Source organism: Xyrauchen texanus, chromosome 12 (assembly GCF_025860055.1).
Source record: "Xyrauchen texanus isolate HMW12.3.18 chromosome 12, RBS_HiC_50CHRs, whole genome shotgun sequence".
In the NCBI taxonomy this organism is placed as follows: domain Eukaryota; kingdom Metazoa; phylum Chordata; class Actinopteri; order Cypriniformes; family Catostomidae; genus Xyrauchen; species Xyrauchen texanus.
This window is the reverse complement of record NC_068287.1, coordinates 26461368-26479340: the sequence shown is the minus strand read 5'-3', so window position 1 is coordinate 26479340 and position 17973 is coordinate 26461368. Positions and strand designations below refer to the sequence as shown.

At 38.7% G+C, this 17973-nt stretch overlaps 1 pseudogene; it reads right to left on the bottom strand.

The window, feature by feature from the left end:
• Positions 1-1416: 1416 nt before the first annotated feature.
• On the bottom strand, positions 1417-4200 carry LOC127652331 (glucose-6-phosphatase catalytic subunit 1-like; annotated as a pseudogene).
• Positions 4201-17973: the final 13773 nt, after the last annotated feature.

Here is a 17973-nt window from a genome sequence, read left to right as displayed (position 1 = left end):
AAACGATAAACACGAGAAAGTAACTATTATGTTTTTTATTATTTATTTATCCTTACCCTACCTATTTAAATGTTTATCAAGTTAAAAACAGAAAGAACAACATTATTTATTATCGTATTGCAGATGTTTTGTTCCTGCCACTTGATGGCAATATTTCTCTTTTATTACTGATGAAGACAAAAACAATGCCTAATACTTTATCAGACTTTTCATCCTTTTTTCCACTCCATAATTTTGCATTTATAATTTTGTTCAGTAAGTTATATAACATATTTTGTGTAGTAAATCATAACTGTATTCATAACTTTCAGGCAGTTTCATATAATATATGGCAATGATAATATATTAATGATAATATTAGGGGCAGTGGTGGCTCAGCGGTTAAGGCTCTGGGTTACTGATCAGAAGGTCGTGGGTTCAAGCCCCAACACCACCAAGACACCACTGTTGGGCCCTTGAGCAAGGCCCTTGAACCTATCTGCTCCAGGGGCGCCGTATCATGGCTGACCCTGCACTCTGACCCCAGCTTAGCTGGGATATGTGAAAAATAAATAATTTCACCATGTATATGCAGAAATGTATGTATAATGTGTGACAATTGGTCAAATTAAATTAAAAATTATATTAATTATAATTATATAAAATAAAAACATAACAAATATTAATGTACATTCCTGTTGATACCTCTATTCTATTTGCATTGGCTATAATCAAAACATTGTAGAGAATATAAACCAGCAACTTTCACATTGTTTAATAGTGAAGTTGCACCGTAGCAGTGACGTGCACAGACCTTAGCAGGGACAGGGGTGGAAGGATAAAAAGGGCACAGATTTTTTTTTAACAAATTTTTTAATGAGTAGTAATTATAAATACTTAACTAATTTCTTTGCTTTTTGATTATTTAACAATTTTCTTGTATATACAGTACAAAAAAAACGAAAATGAGAAAATGAATCTGTTGTGCCATGTTTCATTCAGAGTACCCACTTCAAGGGCTCTGCAGTTTGGAGTGAGAATAGGGCATAGGGAAGATCACTTGCGTTTGGAATCTTCCCCCATCTCCTGTAGCACACACTCTTAAAGGCACCTTCGGTTAATTTGATCTAATACGCCCTCGATTTACAAAGACATCTCATAATAACACATTATTACTGTTATTGTGAGATTATGGCGAGATTTTAATTTAGTTTTAATTGAACTATTTTAATTATTATAATTTCTGCCCTTTTTCTGGACGAACGAGAACGAAAGGGGCAGGGGCTTGCACCACTGCTGCCCCCATCTGTGCACATCAGTGCACTGGAATAACAACTCTAAAATCTAAACTAATCATTGGTTAACCAGAATAATTCATTTAGTTCTACCAAAATATTTCAAAATCAAGTAAATTAACTGTTATCATGGTGTTTTGGCTTAATGCACTTTTATTCTATGGTATACGTTCACAAATGTGCTTATGCAGTAAGGTACAAAACTTGTTGTGGTCAGAGGTACTGTGGCACTTTTACAGAAAGACAGCAAGTAAAACAGCACATGAGTGCTAGTGGGTGGTCTAAATGAGTCTAAGTGGCTCAGGAGTGGCAGTATCGCTGCTGTACAGGTTAGTCTGTAAATGGCGCTGATTCTCCAGCTCTTATTTTTTCCATATCACCCTGAATAGGCAAATGGTGACTCAGCCCCTGGCCAAAAAGGGCCCTGGTGTTGCGCAGGAGGCCAGTGAAAGGTGTAGTATCCAGATGGACTCATTCAGACTGAATGCACCACTTCTGTGCCTTCATTATAGGCTCTAGGATGGGTCTATTGAGCCAGCATCCAACAGGGCATAAAGGCCCAGTGCAACAAAGAGAAGACAGAGGATGGTATGCACATAACCCTTCAAGCTTGCTGAGTAGATCCAGGAAACCCTTGGCCACTGCAATTCCTGTATAGGTAAAAGTGAAAGTGAACAATTACTTGACAAAGACAGGCTTTCCTAACTAGGGGTCTGTCAACTGCTGAAATGTTAAATGAAATGGAATAAAAATTTATTAACAAAATGTAATTAAATTCGTATAAAATTATTAAATTAGTTATTTGATAAAACATTATTTAAGAATGTGCAAATAATAACATGTAAAGATGTTCCGAAATAAATATTTATTGAAAGATTTGTCAAAAAAATCTATCATTTCAAATTCATATTTTAGGTCATAAGAGTTTGGTTGACTTAAAAGGTTGGAAGTCCCTGATGGTAAGATTACTTACTGTAATTTGGCCACAGTCAGCAATGTATGAATGTAGCCTATACTAAACCAGAAGCTCTAACATCTAACCTTTAACCATGACAACTGTCACACAGTACAATTAAGGTTGCTGATGGCACTCTGTACTAGTGTTTGTAGCTTGGTAGCCTACTTTGCATTACTTACTCTTATACGTGTAAGTTTTTTCGCTTGTCTACATCTCGCATTTTCAGCTGTTTTAAGGCATCTCTCCACTATCGCTGTAATGAGAAACAGCTGTTAGAAATTATGTCAACCTGCTTGACAAGCCACACCACTCCCTCTCTCCCGCAGAGAGACACACGATCATGTCCCCATCACCACATACATGCCTACCAACTCCCCCCCCACCATTTCTGGAAAGAAAGTCAGCCACAGCCATCTGTTCCCCTGGTTTGTGAATCACCTCAAATTTGAATGGCTGAAGTGCCAGGTACCAATAGGTGATCTGCGCATTGGTATCCTTCATTCAGTGGAGCCACTGGAGTGGGGCATGATCTGAACAGAGGGTGAAGGCCCGCCCACTTAATCGGCAAACATTCCATTTCAATGGTGCTCCCTCAGCGAGAGCTTATGACTAATATACAGCACCAGTTGCTCCTCCCCTCCACCTCCTGCGAAACCACTGCCCCCAGCCTAGAGCCCGAAGCCATTTGTTTTGAGAATAATGGCTGGCTGATGAAGTTATTGGATGGCTAGCCGGCTCAGCCAAAACCTAAATGGCTGCTGCAGCCGCCAAACTTTTCATAGCTGCAAATGGCTGAAGCTGCCACTTCATGTCTACAGATGTCTATGTTATACTGATTTACTAGATCTCAATATTTCCAAGCAATGCATGGCTTACACTATGTTTCTACAAAATGCAATACAATGTAATAAAGAAAACACCAGATTTTACTTTCATAGCGTATGTACATATTTGCTATAGTGCTAGGCGCATTCAATAGCCACTGTAACGTTAGTGAATAAAGTCCCTGATGCTGTGTAAGAATGCACACTTGTCAAACTTCACGGAGTAACGTTATGCATATATTTATGACATGTACAGTAATTCAGCTGTTCAACTTTATAGTTAAGGCGAGACACTACGGGTGAATAGGGTAAAATCTTTAACTAGCAGATATCACCATGAAACTTTCCCAGTTGATTAGTTACATTAAGATGAGAAAAAAATGTATTACAAGTTTTCTTTAATTTAATGTTTAAATATGCAAATTAGGCAATATCTAATTAAATATGTGCTAATTTGCATATATTTAAAAAAACGAAATCTGAGTATTGGATAAAGCCAGGTTAAAAATATTTTTTTCATTGTGTTCACATATTAGATGGGAAAAAACTTACAGAGGGATTTATGGATATCTACTTTTGTTATCCTGTAAATCAGAATATAATGATTTTCGCCATGTTTTTTGGAATAATATGTTATATATATCAGGCTAGGAATAATATATTTACAAATCCCTCTGTAAATGTCTTCATAATATAACCAGGTACTACTGAAGTGGAGATTTCGGACTTGGAGTATGAGAGAAAGGTTATTTTGAGAAAACGGGCTTTAAAGATTTATCATCAGCCAATGAGATCGCGCATTCAGTCTTTTTACTTTCACGATTGGTTGCTGATAAAAAGGAAATGACCATATTTGGATCCAACAGGATTGTACAGAAGAGAGAGAGTTTCCTAACGGTGCATGTGATGAGTATTGTTGCCAACTTAGCGACTTTGTCGCTATTTTTAGCGACTTTTCAGACCCCTTTAGCGACATTTTTTCAAAAAAGCGACTAGCGACAAATCTAGCGACTTTTTGGACAAACCTTACCAACTTTCCAAATTCCAAATATCGCCAGTACTGCAAGCGTGAGGTCTTACTTCCCCGCTGCGTCTGCTCTGTTCAGTGAGCGGATGAGAGGAGCAGCACATTCCGTTGACTGCACGCCAGCGGACATAGACATGAATGAGCTGCGCATGTGCACGCTGTGTTAGCAGGAACCAATCAGTGATCACATAGCAGCTGCCTTCTCCTTTGTTTTAATTCAAAACATTTAATTTCACCGTTTTTTCTTGGCATGCGCTTATATTCACTACTAATCAGAGTTTTAATTCATTCCGGTTCGGTTTCTGAACTCTCCAACTTCAGATCGTATATTTACAGACTCTATACATTTTACTTATCCAAACACAACAATAAACCTTCTTCAAACTCATAAACATGTAACGTTAGCTAAGTTCCGTTCCGTTGTCTAACAGAAAATATGTAATTGAGAACCGTTTTACTGGACATTCGGCTATATACTTATATAAAACAGTATGAGCACGGTTTAGGGGAGATAACCGTTATTATAAACTGAAGTAGGCTACAGTACCGACAAATTAGGCAGAATGCAAATACGACGCGATGACGTCATTAATATGCTAATGACGCATGACGTCATCTGGCGACGACGTCATTAATATGCTAATGACGCATGACGTCATCTGGCGACATTTAGCTACTTTTCGAGCAGGCTTTAGCTACTTTCCATTGAAAATAGTTGGCAACAGTGGTGATGAGAGGGTGAGTGACGGCAGAGATCGCGGAGAAGTAGGCTATGTTGATTAAGAACGCAAACTTTTGTTGAATTTATGAGAAATCTACAGACGCAAACAGACGAAGTGTAGTAAATGTGTATTTCGGACTTTTTTTCACCACAAGTCTGAAAGAAGACATGTTATTGATGACAAATATCCAAAAATCTCAAAATTGACCAGTAAAAAAAACCCCGATGTTTTTGCCTGCCGTGTCTCGCCTTAATATAAACACACACTGTTATCAGTATTATTTTGGACAAAGTTTTGCTCATTTCACTTCAATGTACACTGAAGCATGCGTCGTGAATTAGCAATGTGGAAACGGTGGTTTGTTACTGCAGTAATATCACGTTCAGTGCTATAAATCTCTCCGTTCCAGAATATTTGGTTCATAACATCAATCTTTGATTCAGGTGTTTGTGCAACCGTGCCCTGAAGATTTAACAAAAGTCTGGGTAGGCCTAAGTTTAAAAAAAAAAGTAAGTAGGAATTAGGAAAGTATGTGAGAAGTGAGATCAAAATTACCTTGCTTGCTTCTTTCCGCCATTTCACCTCAGTCTTGAGAAAAAAATGCATCGCTTCTTCTGTACGGAAAACGAGCAATTTTAATTGGTCGTCAATTCGCTGTGAGTCTGTGTATCGTAGCAACGAGCACAAGACTGTGCTGTTATGAATCAAGTGGGAAAATAGATCTCGTGTATTGTTTATATATTTCGTGTATGTCACTATGTGATAGAATTATTATTTGATGCAAATAATTCTAGCCGGCTCAGCCAAACTTTATCAGATGGCGGCTCAATTTGGCTTACGAAATTATTGGCTGGCGGCGGCTGAAATTCTAAATGGCGCAAATGGCGGCGCCTGGCGGCGGCTTCGGGGTCTACCCCAGCCCTCTGTCAGATGCACCCATCTTCAAAATAAAGGGTAGAGAGAAGTTTGGAGCATGTAAGAGCGGTCCCCCAAAAAGTACAGATTTTACTTTCAGAAAAGCCTGTTGGCATTTCTCCATCCACTGGATCAGATCGGAAGCCCCCTTTCAAGTGAGATCAGTCAGTGGGATGGTGATGTCAGAGAAACTTGGCACAAACCTTCGGTTGTAGCCAGCCAGCCCCAGAAACCGTCTCACCTCCTTTTTGGTCTTGGGCACCGGGTAGGCCGTGATCACTGCAGTTTTGTTAATTTGGGGACGCACCTGTCCATGGCCCAAGTGGAACCCCAGATGCTGAACTTCCACCTGTCCAATTGCAAACTTATTTGGGTTGGCCGTGAGCCCTGCCCGCCGCAACGATCTCAGGTCAGCTCTCAGGTGTTGCATGCGCAGATGAAAGGCGATGGGGTGGCTACGAACCACTACCCCCGTGTTGGTTTCGATGTGGTGCTCTATGAGGTTTGCACAACCGGGTAGATGCGATAACACATCTGTGAATTCCGCTTGCAACTTGGCTACCTCTGTGAGATGCGACGGTGAGAGGTGGACTCCACATGGGACCAGGGAGAACTGATTAGGTTTGAGTGTCACATCTGGCCCGAGCTCTACCCTCTCAGGAACTACCATTGCCAAGCCACAGGGACCGCCTCCCTCCATGATTTTAGAAGATTGAGATAGTAAATTTGACGTGCTCCAACCCTATCTGTTTGTTTAACCTCATAATCGAGATCTCCAACCTGCCTGGTGACCTCAAATGGCTAGGTGACCTCAAATGTCGAGAAATTTAGAGCTTGAGGTGGGCAGTAATACAAGCACTTTAACTCCTGGGGTGAATTCCCATAGTTGAGTGCCCTTGTCATAAAGCCGGCTTTGACGTTCCTGAGCTTAGAGAAAATTCCCCTGTGTTAATTGACCCAAAGTGTGGAGTTTTGCCCTAAGATCAAGAACGTACTGAATTTCATTTTTATTTTTGTAGGTCCCTCCTCCCAAGCTTTCCGTCTGATGTCGAGCACACCACATGGCCGACGCTCATACAGCAGCTCGAATGAGGAAAACTTTGAATCTGACCTCTCGCACTGCAAATAACATGGGCTCGAGCCACCTATCCCAATTCCTAGCATCCTTGTGTATGAATTTACGGATCATGTTTTTCATGGTTTTATTAAATATTTCCACCAACCCATCGGTTTGTGGGTGGTAAACACTGGAATCGATTTAATATCTAATAATTTGTACAGTTCACATAGTGTTCATGACATAAATGTAGTGCCCTGGTCAGTGAGGATTTCTTTCGAAATCCCCACTCGGGAGATTATTCTGAAGAGTGCCACCACAACACTACATGCTGAGATGTTGAGCAGGATATCTGGATGTCGCAATTGCATAATCCACCAGAAATAATGCAAAGCGATATCCCCGTGCAGTGCATTATAATGGCCCAATGAGGTACAGATTAGATCCCCAAACCAATTCTTTCAAAGGGTACCTCGATTAATGGTAGAGGGCACAATGGTGCTTTTGGGGTGGCCGGTGGATTCTCCAACTGACATTCACGGCACGCCGCACACCGCCTACAAGTGTCCCCGTGAATGCCCGGCCAAAATAAAATGGGCCATTATTTGGTTAAGTGTTCTTTCCAGTCCTAAATGTCCAACCATTGGATTATGGTGAGCCGCCTGGAAAAGCACACAGACTAATTGTATTTTATTTTGTTTGACTGTCCTGTGTCACTCGATACATCCTCTATGTAACATAAACAGTTTGACAATGCTGCTCACTCGTTCTCTCTCTCTGTCTCTCTTTTCTGGTATTTTCAGCTGTTTTAAGGCATCTCTCCGCTATCACTGTAATGAGAAACAGCTGTTAGTAATTATGTCATCCAGCTTGGCGAGCCACACCACTCCCTCTCTCCTGCAGACAGACACACGACCATGCCACCATCACCACATGTATCAAACATCATCCACATGGCATCCGCTAATTTTATAGCTTCCTGCATTACATGTCACATGTTTACTATAGCTTCTGTCATGTTGAAAGAGCCTTAATAATTGGTGATACTGTTGTAAGGAATGTGGAAATAGAGACTCCAGACAACATTGTTAAATGCATTTCGGGAGCTTGGGTGTCTGACGTCAGATCAAATTTATAATTGATGGCTAATGATAAACGTAGATTTTTCTAAAATTGTTATTCATGTCAGAACTAATGATGTCCAGCTTCGCCAGTCGGAGATCACTAGAGATAATGTTAAAGAGGTGTGTGAACTTGCAAACACGATGTCAGACGCTGTAATATGCTCTGGCCCCCTACTCATCGTGGTGATGAGGTTTATAGTAGATTAGTGTCACTGAACGGCTGGATGTCTGAGTGGTGTCTGGAGAATAGCATAGGATTTATAGACAATTGGAAGAGTTTTTGGGGTAGACCTGACCTGCCAAAGAGAGATGGACTCCATCCCTCAAGGAAAGATTGTGCTCTCCTCTAGTAATTTGGTTCATAGTCATAATAATTATAGTATTTGACTAACTGAGGCCCAGGTCAGGAAGCAGACAAACTGGTTAATCCGAATGTCTGCTACCTGCCTTTAGACATCACATAGGTCACATAAACTACAACACATAGAGACTCTATCACCTAGATATCATATAGAGGCTGTGTCTGTCCCCCAAACTACTAAACACAGAACTTTCCATCTGATGTTGAGCACACCACACGGCCGACACCCTTACAGCAGCTTGAATGAGGAAAACTTTGTGTAGGATTGTGGGACCTCTCGCACTGCAAATAACATGGGCTTGAACTCTCACTAAATCATTTAGAATAAATTCAAAAGTCAAATTTGAAAAAAACTAAACAAAATTTAAGGTAAACATCATATAAAGGTAGGGCTACTAAACATGGCTGACCATTGTTCCTCTCTCTACCAAAGCACTAATTTAATTAAATAATTAAAGATTATAGTTTGGAATGCATTCTGTTTGACTGAAACCTAGCTTAAACCAAATGAATATATTAGTTTAAATGAATCTACTCCCACAGGTTATCGTTATAAACATGAGCCTTGTCTGTAGGGTCGAGGAGGATGTGTTGCTACAATTTACAGTGAAGTTTTTGGTGTTACTCAGAGGGCAGGATATAAGTTTAAGTCTTTTTAACTATAAATGCTTAATATGACACCGTCATATTTAAATAATAATAAATAAAAATAAATCTCTGTTGTCTTTTGCTTTTGCTACAGTTGTCAAGTCAAATAAAGTCATTGTTATTGTATAGCGCCTTTCACAACACACATCTTTTCAAAGCAGCTTTACAGAAGATTAGGCATTAACAGAAGATAAATCTGTAATATATATTATGTCTTAGAGTCATAATTGTGTATATACAGTATATAGATCACCCTGACTTTACTCTGGTTTCCTTGTGAATTTGCAAATTTTCTATCTGATCTAGTAGTTAATGTAGATAGAGCTTTAATTGTTGATGACTTTAACATTCACATAGTCAATGAAAATTACACATTGAGATTAGCATTTATCAATATCCTCAACTCTCTTGAAGTCAGACAAAAAATGACAGGACCAACTCATTGCCATACTCATACAGTAGATTTAATTCTGTCATATGGAGTTGATGTAGATACTATAGAAATTCTGATGCAGAGCGATGACATCTCAGATTATTACCTCATTTCTTGTTTGTTGCGATCAGCTATTATCAGCTATTCTTATCAGCTAAATTTATCAGCAATAAAGCATCGACTGAACCAGATATTCTGTCGCAGCACAATAATAATTACTTCATGAATTTCTTTACTGATAAAATTTAAATAATCAGAAATAAAATTGGAACTATGCAATCAACTGTCACAACACCTCAGAAGAAAGTGTCTCATAATTTTGTTCAAGAGCAACTTCAGTCCTTCGCTGTCATAGGTCATGAAGAGCTAACAAACATATCAAAAAATCAAAAGCCATAATATGTATGTTATATCCAATACCAACTAAGCTCTTAAAAAAGGTATTCCCAGGAATCTCAGAACCTCTTCTTAATATTATTAACTCCTCACTATCCTTAGAACTTAAAAAATGCCAGTTATCAAAAAGAGAATTGGCTAATTACAGACTGCTTTCAAATCTACCATTTATGTCGAAAATAATAGAAAAGGTAGTGTCCTCCCAACTACAAATTTCAGTCAGAATTTAGGCATTTGATACCAATTTGTACTTTGAAAATCCAATTCCTAATGTTTGTAGAACAGCATTCTTCTACCTGAGAAATATTGCTAAATTACAACACATGCTCTCTGTTGCTGATGCCGAAAAATGTATTCTTGTGTTCATGACCTCAAGACTAGATTATTGTAATGCATTATTGGGAGGATGTCCAGCAAGTTCAATAAATAAACTTCAATTGGTTCAAAATGCAGCTGCCAGAATGCTGACTAGAACCAAATAATATGATCGTATTAGCCCAATTTTATCGTAGTTACATTGGCTACCTGTTAAATGTCGTATTCATTTTAAAATTCAGTTAACTACGTATGTACAAAGCTTTGAATGGTCTAGCTCCACAGTACTTAAGTGACCTTCTACCATGCTATATTCCATCACGTTCATTATGATCACAACATTCTGGCTTGTTAATTATTCCAAGTATATCAAAATCCACAAAAGGTGGTAGATCCTTTTCATCCTTGGCTCCTAAACTATGGAATAGTTTCCCTAACACTGTTCAGGATGCAGACACACTCACTCAGTTTAAGTCTAGACTAAAGACTCAACTATTTAAGACTCAACAGGGCATACACCTAATTTATCCTTCAACTCACAATTAGGCTGCTTTACTTATGTCTCTTGGAACCAGAAACATCCATCATGATCTATAACTCTGCATAAAATAGAATGGCATCTACGCTAATATTATTCTGTTTGTTTCTTTGTCTCAACCAGAGCCTGCCAGATCCAGCTCCGTTCCTGCTTGGTGTCGGACTCCACTGATACATGTCACTGAGAGATAACGAAAAACTACAGCCGGTGCTAGCCAGACATCACTTCAGTCCTTTGACTTCAGAGGATAAATGATATCAACTACAACTGTAAGACATCGGATACCACATATGCCTCTGTTTGAACCTTGGACTTCGGACGGACCCCGCAAAACCTCACCGAAATGACCTGCAGGTTGAACTGTGATGCACCTCATTAATCTCTACCTGCATCACCTTTGTCTGTTGATGGACTACACTCTTGAACTGGAATCCATAGACTATGATTTAATTTCCAACAAAAGCCTCATCAGCCAACTAAGCATAGGACAATGCATCTATGTAAACTTCTGCAGTTAATCCAGGATGGACTTCCAAGACATTAGTCATAAATCTTAAAGTTAATTTAAAAAAAATAAAATAATAATAATAATATTTTTAAAACACATTAGAACACTGGATTACTTAATTTACAAATTTAAAACCATGACTTGCACTGCACACAAATATTTAATATTGGCATTATATTCATGTTGTTAACCAGAGGGGAACTGGCCCCCACAGTGAGTCTGGTTTCTGCCAAGGTTATTTTTCTCCATTAACCAACATCTTATGGAGTTTTGTGTTCCTTGTTACAGTCGCCTTCAGCTTGCTCACAGGGGTTCTAAATAAAATTATTATTTAATTCATTAATTTCTATACACATTTTACAATCATATTTAATATAGTATTAATTTAACATAGTTTAATTTTTAGTTTTTTGTTAATGCATGATTTCCCGTAAAGCTGCTTTGAAAAAATGCTTTGTGAAAAGTGCTAAAGTAATACAAATTACTTGACTTGATTTAAAATACAGTTTGCTGAGATCAAGTCAAGGGTGAGAAGCATATGTTAGAAAAATAGGATATTATAAGCTTTTAGATTTGATATGCTTGTGATGTTGCTCATTTTGAAGTCTCTTTAAAAAAGTGTCTAATTAAATGTAAATGTATCAGTAATAGGGCCATTATCATCTATGACACATCTGCTTACTATAACAACGCTGTGTATTTACAATATACAACTCATTATGGAGATAAAGCAAAGGCGCTAAGATAAATGAGTGTACTAGTCGCTAATTAGGTATTTCCGTTTGACTGTATGCAGTTGGAGTTGGAGTGTGATAGATTATAATTAAGCAGTTTTTCTAGTCCCCAGACAAATTCCCAGATATCCTTCCTTGCTCTTTATCTCTCAATGTTTGTCGAGGAATCCTTGTGATTGTAGAGCATTTCCATTTATTCAGTGTGAGATAAGCTTAAAAATAAAGGAATTAATCTTTTTGATGGGGGAAGAGTATAGGACAGAACTCCTCACCATCTTTTAACAGGGTTAAAAATCAGTGACAGCGACGTGACAATGGCATAATAAACCCCTGCAGATCCCATTGCATGACTAGAGGGGCTTCCTAGAAGAACAGACAGAAACTGCCAAGAAATCTGTTTTTGATTCAGTGTGGTTGGTTGGGCTGTATAATTACAATGAGAAGCATTCGGAATGGCTCACCAGGGCCAGACTCCCAGGTCATGGGGAACTGTTTGATTTGTGGAACAGTCGAGTTACCGTAATAAACCGTTTCTTTAACACACCAATAAGGATGCTCTCCACATAGTAGCCTGTTTATTGATTTCATAAAAAAATCTGATTAGGAAAATATTCATGGTCAATTACTAGAGATAAATGCACTATATTACTCTTAGATTTTCCAGATAGATTTTGCAATGTTTACTTGTGATTATTCCAAGGATTTATTGCCTTGGTATTACAATTATTATACATTCAGTATCAAGTGGCTCCAAATACTTATTTTAACAACTGTATCACTGGATACTGAGAAAAACATTTAACAGTTACCACTTAAGGACTAAATTGAGCCAGTCTCACACAACAGCAACCAAGACCAGCTTCACCCATATTGCTGATTGCAGGTGGAACCAGATGGGAAAAAAACGAATAAAAGCGTTGTATGTAGGTCTGCCACTGTTGACACAAATGCAGTTAAAATCCTAATTTATGTTCACTGACTTTAAAGTTGTCAATCTTAGCAGGCAAAAGTCTCAGGTTGAAAAATCTTGTTATCTTGTTTCCAAGTTTGGCAAACAGCATTATGATGTCTTGAATCCAGATTCTCGGCCTGTAGTCGACCTGCACAAACTCAGCCTGCACCTTTTATCCATCCTCTGAATTGCCTAGTCACTGGTCACTTCATGAACTTTGGACTCGGTGAAGTAAATAGAGGGTAAATTGTCTCCAAACATTAAACAGAGGTCATTAAAGAAGGGACCTCACGCAACGCATTGTGCATGTGTGAAGTGGCAGATTTTGGGTCCCAAATTTATCTCTCGATTATGATAAAGACACTTACTAGGTGAATTATGCTCTACTGAATTATATTTGTTTCCATGTCTCAACCTTGGGACTCCTATCCTGAGGTCACCAGAACCGGCTGGATCCAGCTCCATTCCTGCTTCGTGTTGGACTCCACTGCTACGTGTCGCTGAATGATGATGACTAAATGCAGCCGGTGCCAGCCTAACATCACTTCAGTCTATTATGATGGACTTCAGAGGATGAACTGGTGCCAACTCCAACCTGAATCACCTTGTCTATTGATGGACTACAATCTTGAAATGGAATGCATAGACTAACTATTGCCAACAAAAGCCTTCATCAGCCAATTAACAAGGACAATTGCATCTATGTGAACTTCTGCAGTTAATCAAGGATGGACTTCCACGACATTAGTTATTAATCTTACAGTTCAAACACAATCGATGTTTAAACACTGACCCTTAACACTTACTTAGTTTAATAATTTTAAACCATGACTTTAACTATACATAAGTAATATTTACATTATATTCATGATGTTAGTCAGAGGGGAAGTCTGGTTTCTCCCAAGGTTATTTTTCTCCATTAATCTACATCTTATGGAGTTTTGTGTTCTTTGCCACAGTCGCCTACAACTTGCTCACTGGAGTTATTAATACAACTATTATTGATTTATTTTTAAACACGATTAAGAATTGTATTTTATCTAATTACACAATGATGATTCATCGACATTATAGACATTACAGTTTTATCGTCTGTTAATGCTGATCTTCTGTAAAGCTGCTTTGAAACAATGTGTGTTGTGAAAGGCGCTATACAAATAAAATTGACTTCACTTGACTTGGAATCAGCAGCACTGTTTGTACTTAAAGTTTGTTTTGATACAACAGTCACAGAAAAGCAGCATAAAAGTAATCCATAAGACTCCAGTGGTTAAATCTATATCTTCAGAAGTGATATGATAGGTGTAGGTGAGAAACAGATCAATATTGAAGTACTTTTTTACTATAAATTCTCCTCCCTGCCCAGTAAGTGGCGATACGCATGAAAAATGTGAATTGCCAAAAACAAAAGAAGATGAATGTGGAAGTGAAAGTGAAAATGGAGATATATAGTAAAAAAGGACTTCAATATCTCACCCACACCTATCATATTGCTTCTGAAGATTTGTCCATTGGAGTTTTATGAATGACTTTGTGGCATTTATGTGCTTCTGGATCAATAAAATATTGGTACCCTGTGGAGTGGGACGTGGTCATGTGTCTGTTGCTGGGGAGAGAGGAAGCGGTAAGGGCCATCACCTGGTGATTTAATGATACATAACACCTGTGTCTCGTTACAGTGACGGCGGAGACAGGCTTGAAAAGTCGCTGAGAATGCCAGTGAGGGGAGGTAGAATGACTCGAGAAAGCAGAGATTGCCGTGTCCTAATGTACCTCCTATTTAGCTGAAAATCCCGAGCTTGATGTCTGTGGCTGGAAAGCCCGTATTTTGATTTGTGAAGCTGAAGTTTAATAAAAGAGCTATAGTACCTGAACTGCTCCCCCGCTCCTTCTTGCCCTTATCTGTTACATACCCATTCCTGGTGGAAAGGCCTGATCACCATTCATTTGCATTTTATGGACCTAAAGAGCAGAGACAGTCTTCTAAAAATCTTTGTTTATAAATGTTGAGATAATTTACATTTTTGGGTGAAGTGTCCTTTTGATATCAGTTTTAGACAGATTTGCTAGGCCTATTGTCATGCCAAAAAATTCTAGAGCGAAAGAAAACTTTTGCTTTATGTGATAACATCTAAATGAACTGGTTTCATTCAAGTGAAAATATTATTAAACATCACCAAAACAACCTGAATACATTAGTGTGGCAAGGAGGAGGGCGGGGCCGGGCAATGATGATGCATGCCCGGCCCCCAATCAGGCTAATAAAGCCCACGAGAGGGACAAAGGCGGCTGAAGGTGTCAGTTTGGGGGATAGAGAGCTACAGGCAGCTGCCCTGTATGCGTTTGTGTTTATGTTTTGTCTATGTTTTAATTTATCATTAAACATCATTTATATTGTCAAGCTGGTTCTCGCATCCTCCTTTCACATTTACCCTGTTACCTTGGTGCCGAAACCCAGGAAGGAGGAAGGATGTGCCGTAGTAGAGTCCTCGCAACTACCATTCACCCCAAAGCAGCAGCCACGGCCATCTGCCGGGGGACTGAGGAGCCTGAAAGTGGATGAACGATGACGACCGCGAGGGGAGGAGGGGCTGTTATCCATTAGAGGGTGGAAGTGTGACCGAGGACCAGGGTACTGGATATCAGAGAACCTGTGAGTAAGGTTTTGCTCCGTGTTGGCCTTTTCTCTCTTTTTTTGTTTTGTTTTTCCCTCCCCTTGTCTCCCTCCCATGTCCGAGAAGGCCATTGTGTAATTAAACCTGAATACATTGGATAATCAATGTTAAGGATTAGATTGTGTTAGGTATAATCTAATTTGTCAAAAAGTAGTGCAATTATAAAAAAAAATTATAATCTGACTTTCAGTTAAGTTAATTACTTTTAAGTACATAACTCTTATTATTTCTAAAATAACATTATTTATATAGAATACGTGTAGAAAAAAATACGATTGCATTTGTACGACCCCATAACAAGTCATTTTAAGGGAGTAACACGTTACTGGATTTGCTTTCAACAAAGAACTAGAAAAAAAAAAACTTTTCTGTGAAAAGTGTTTTAGAAGGTAATTTAAAAGTAAAATAATTAACAATGTGATTACTTTTTCCATAAAGTAATCAGAAAAGTAATCTGATTACAATATTACAGAACTAATCAGTAATTTTTAGTGTATTACTTTTTTGAATAACTCATTGTAACAAGGAGAGGTTCGCCGCAAAATGAATTGAATTGAATGAAATAAATTAAAATGAACCGCCCCGTTATGCAGAAAAGGACATCGAACACCCCGTTCAACAACTTTGGGACCAGTTGCTGTGTATTTTTGGGCCAGTTGCTATGGAAAATCCAGGGCCGATTTCTCTTCCCATTCCAGCCCTGGATCATGTCGAGAAAGCTCCTTAAAGTGACAAATGTATGCTAACACTTTTTACATTCAAGTCAATTTAAGGCATTTTTTTTGTACAGCGTTTTTAACAATACCTATCATTTCAAATCAGCTTTACAGGAAATTATGCCGTAATGTCTGTAATGTCTTAAAGTCCTTGTTGAGCAGTTTAATTAAAGACCGTCATTGAAGGGGATCTGGGTAGCTCAGCGAGTTTTGACGCTGAATACCACCCCTGGAGTCGCGAGTTCGAATCCAGGGTGTGCTGAGTGTCTCCAGCCAGGTCTCCTAAGCCAACAAATTGGCCCGGTTGCTAGGAAGGGTACCTTACCCGTGGTCATGATTAGTGGTTCTCGCTCTCAATGGAGTATGTGGTAAGTTGTGCATGGATCGCGGATAGTAGCATGAGCCTTCACATGCAGAGACGGTGTCATGCACAATGAGCCATGTGATAAGATGAGTGGATTGAATGTCTCAGAAGTGGAGTCAACTGAGACATGTCCTGCGCCACCTGGATTGAGGTGAGTAAACGTGCCACCATGAAGACCTACTTAGTAGTGGGAATTGGGCATTCCAAATTGGGGAGAAAAGAGGATCAAAATGAATAAATACATAAAATTACAACAAAAAAAGAACGTCATTGAAAATCAAGCCTTAACAATTAGGCCCATAGCGAGCAAGTCAAAGGTGACAGTGGCAAGTAGCCCAAAACTCCATAAGATGTTAGTTAATGGAGAAAAAAAACTTTTTTGAAACCAGGCTCAGCTGGGGGAGCCAGATTCCCTCTGGCTATACAGCATGAATATAATGCCAATATTAGTTCTCTATGTGTAACACAAGTCATGTATATATTGACTAAACTAAGTAGATACATTGTGGTCAATCTTTTAAAAATACAGGATTTTAATTTAACTGCAAGATTACTAATTAAGTATCTTTGAAATCACTCCAGAATTGCCTGCGGAAGTGCACGTATGCAATATGCTTTGTTAATTGACTTATAAAAGGCTTTAATTGGTAATTTATGGTCAATGTATTCCATTTTAAGAGAAGTGATCCAAGAAGTGGTCCGATAATTGTTACATGCTGTTCGATTACAGTGTAATTTTCTAGTTTTTTAGGTCATTAGGAGGTCTGTTCATGCACTGCCTCACGTTTCTGTGAGATGGCAAATTTTTCACTGGATTCCAGAACTTCTGAGAGCTGTGACTAGAACAACATGACTATGTGGAAAAACAAAGATGAACATGTCCAGGGCAGACTGTAAACAAGAGCACTACTTGCAGATGTTAAGAGCTCCACCATGTTTACAGCTGCCATCTTCAGTGAGACAGAACATCCTGGTCATGTGAAAAATACCCTGATTAACATTTCACTCTTTTCACTTTCATGCTTTTGAAGAAAAAAATGGCTAATTTGTTATGCATTTTAGGGTTGCCACACATCCCGTAATATACGGCATCTTCCTGTATTTATAGATAAAATTATTGTGATTTTTCCCGTATTTAACCTGGTCAAATTGCGTCAAGGTGAAATCATTCCAGATCACAAATTTAACAAGTTTGAAAATTTGCCAGTGGGTAAGGGACTGCCTGAAAAGTTCACTGTTACGTCCCAGGGCGTATCTTTCTTTATTTCCTTGTTGCATGTATATCAGAATCAGAATCAGCTTTATTGCCAAGTATGCTTGCACATACAAGGAATTTGTCTTGGTGACAGGAGCTTCCAGTGCACAACAATACAAAAACAATACAAAAACAGCAGCAAGACATAGATAATTAAACAAATAAATAAAAAAATTA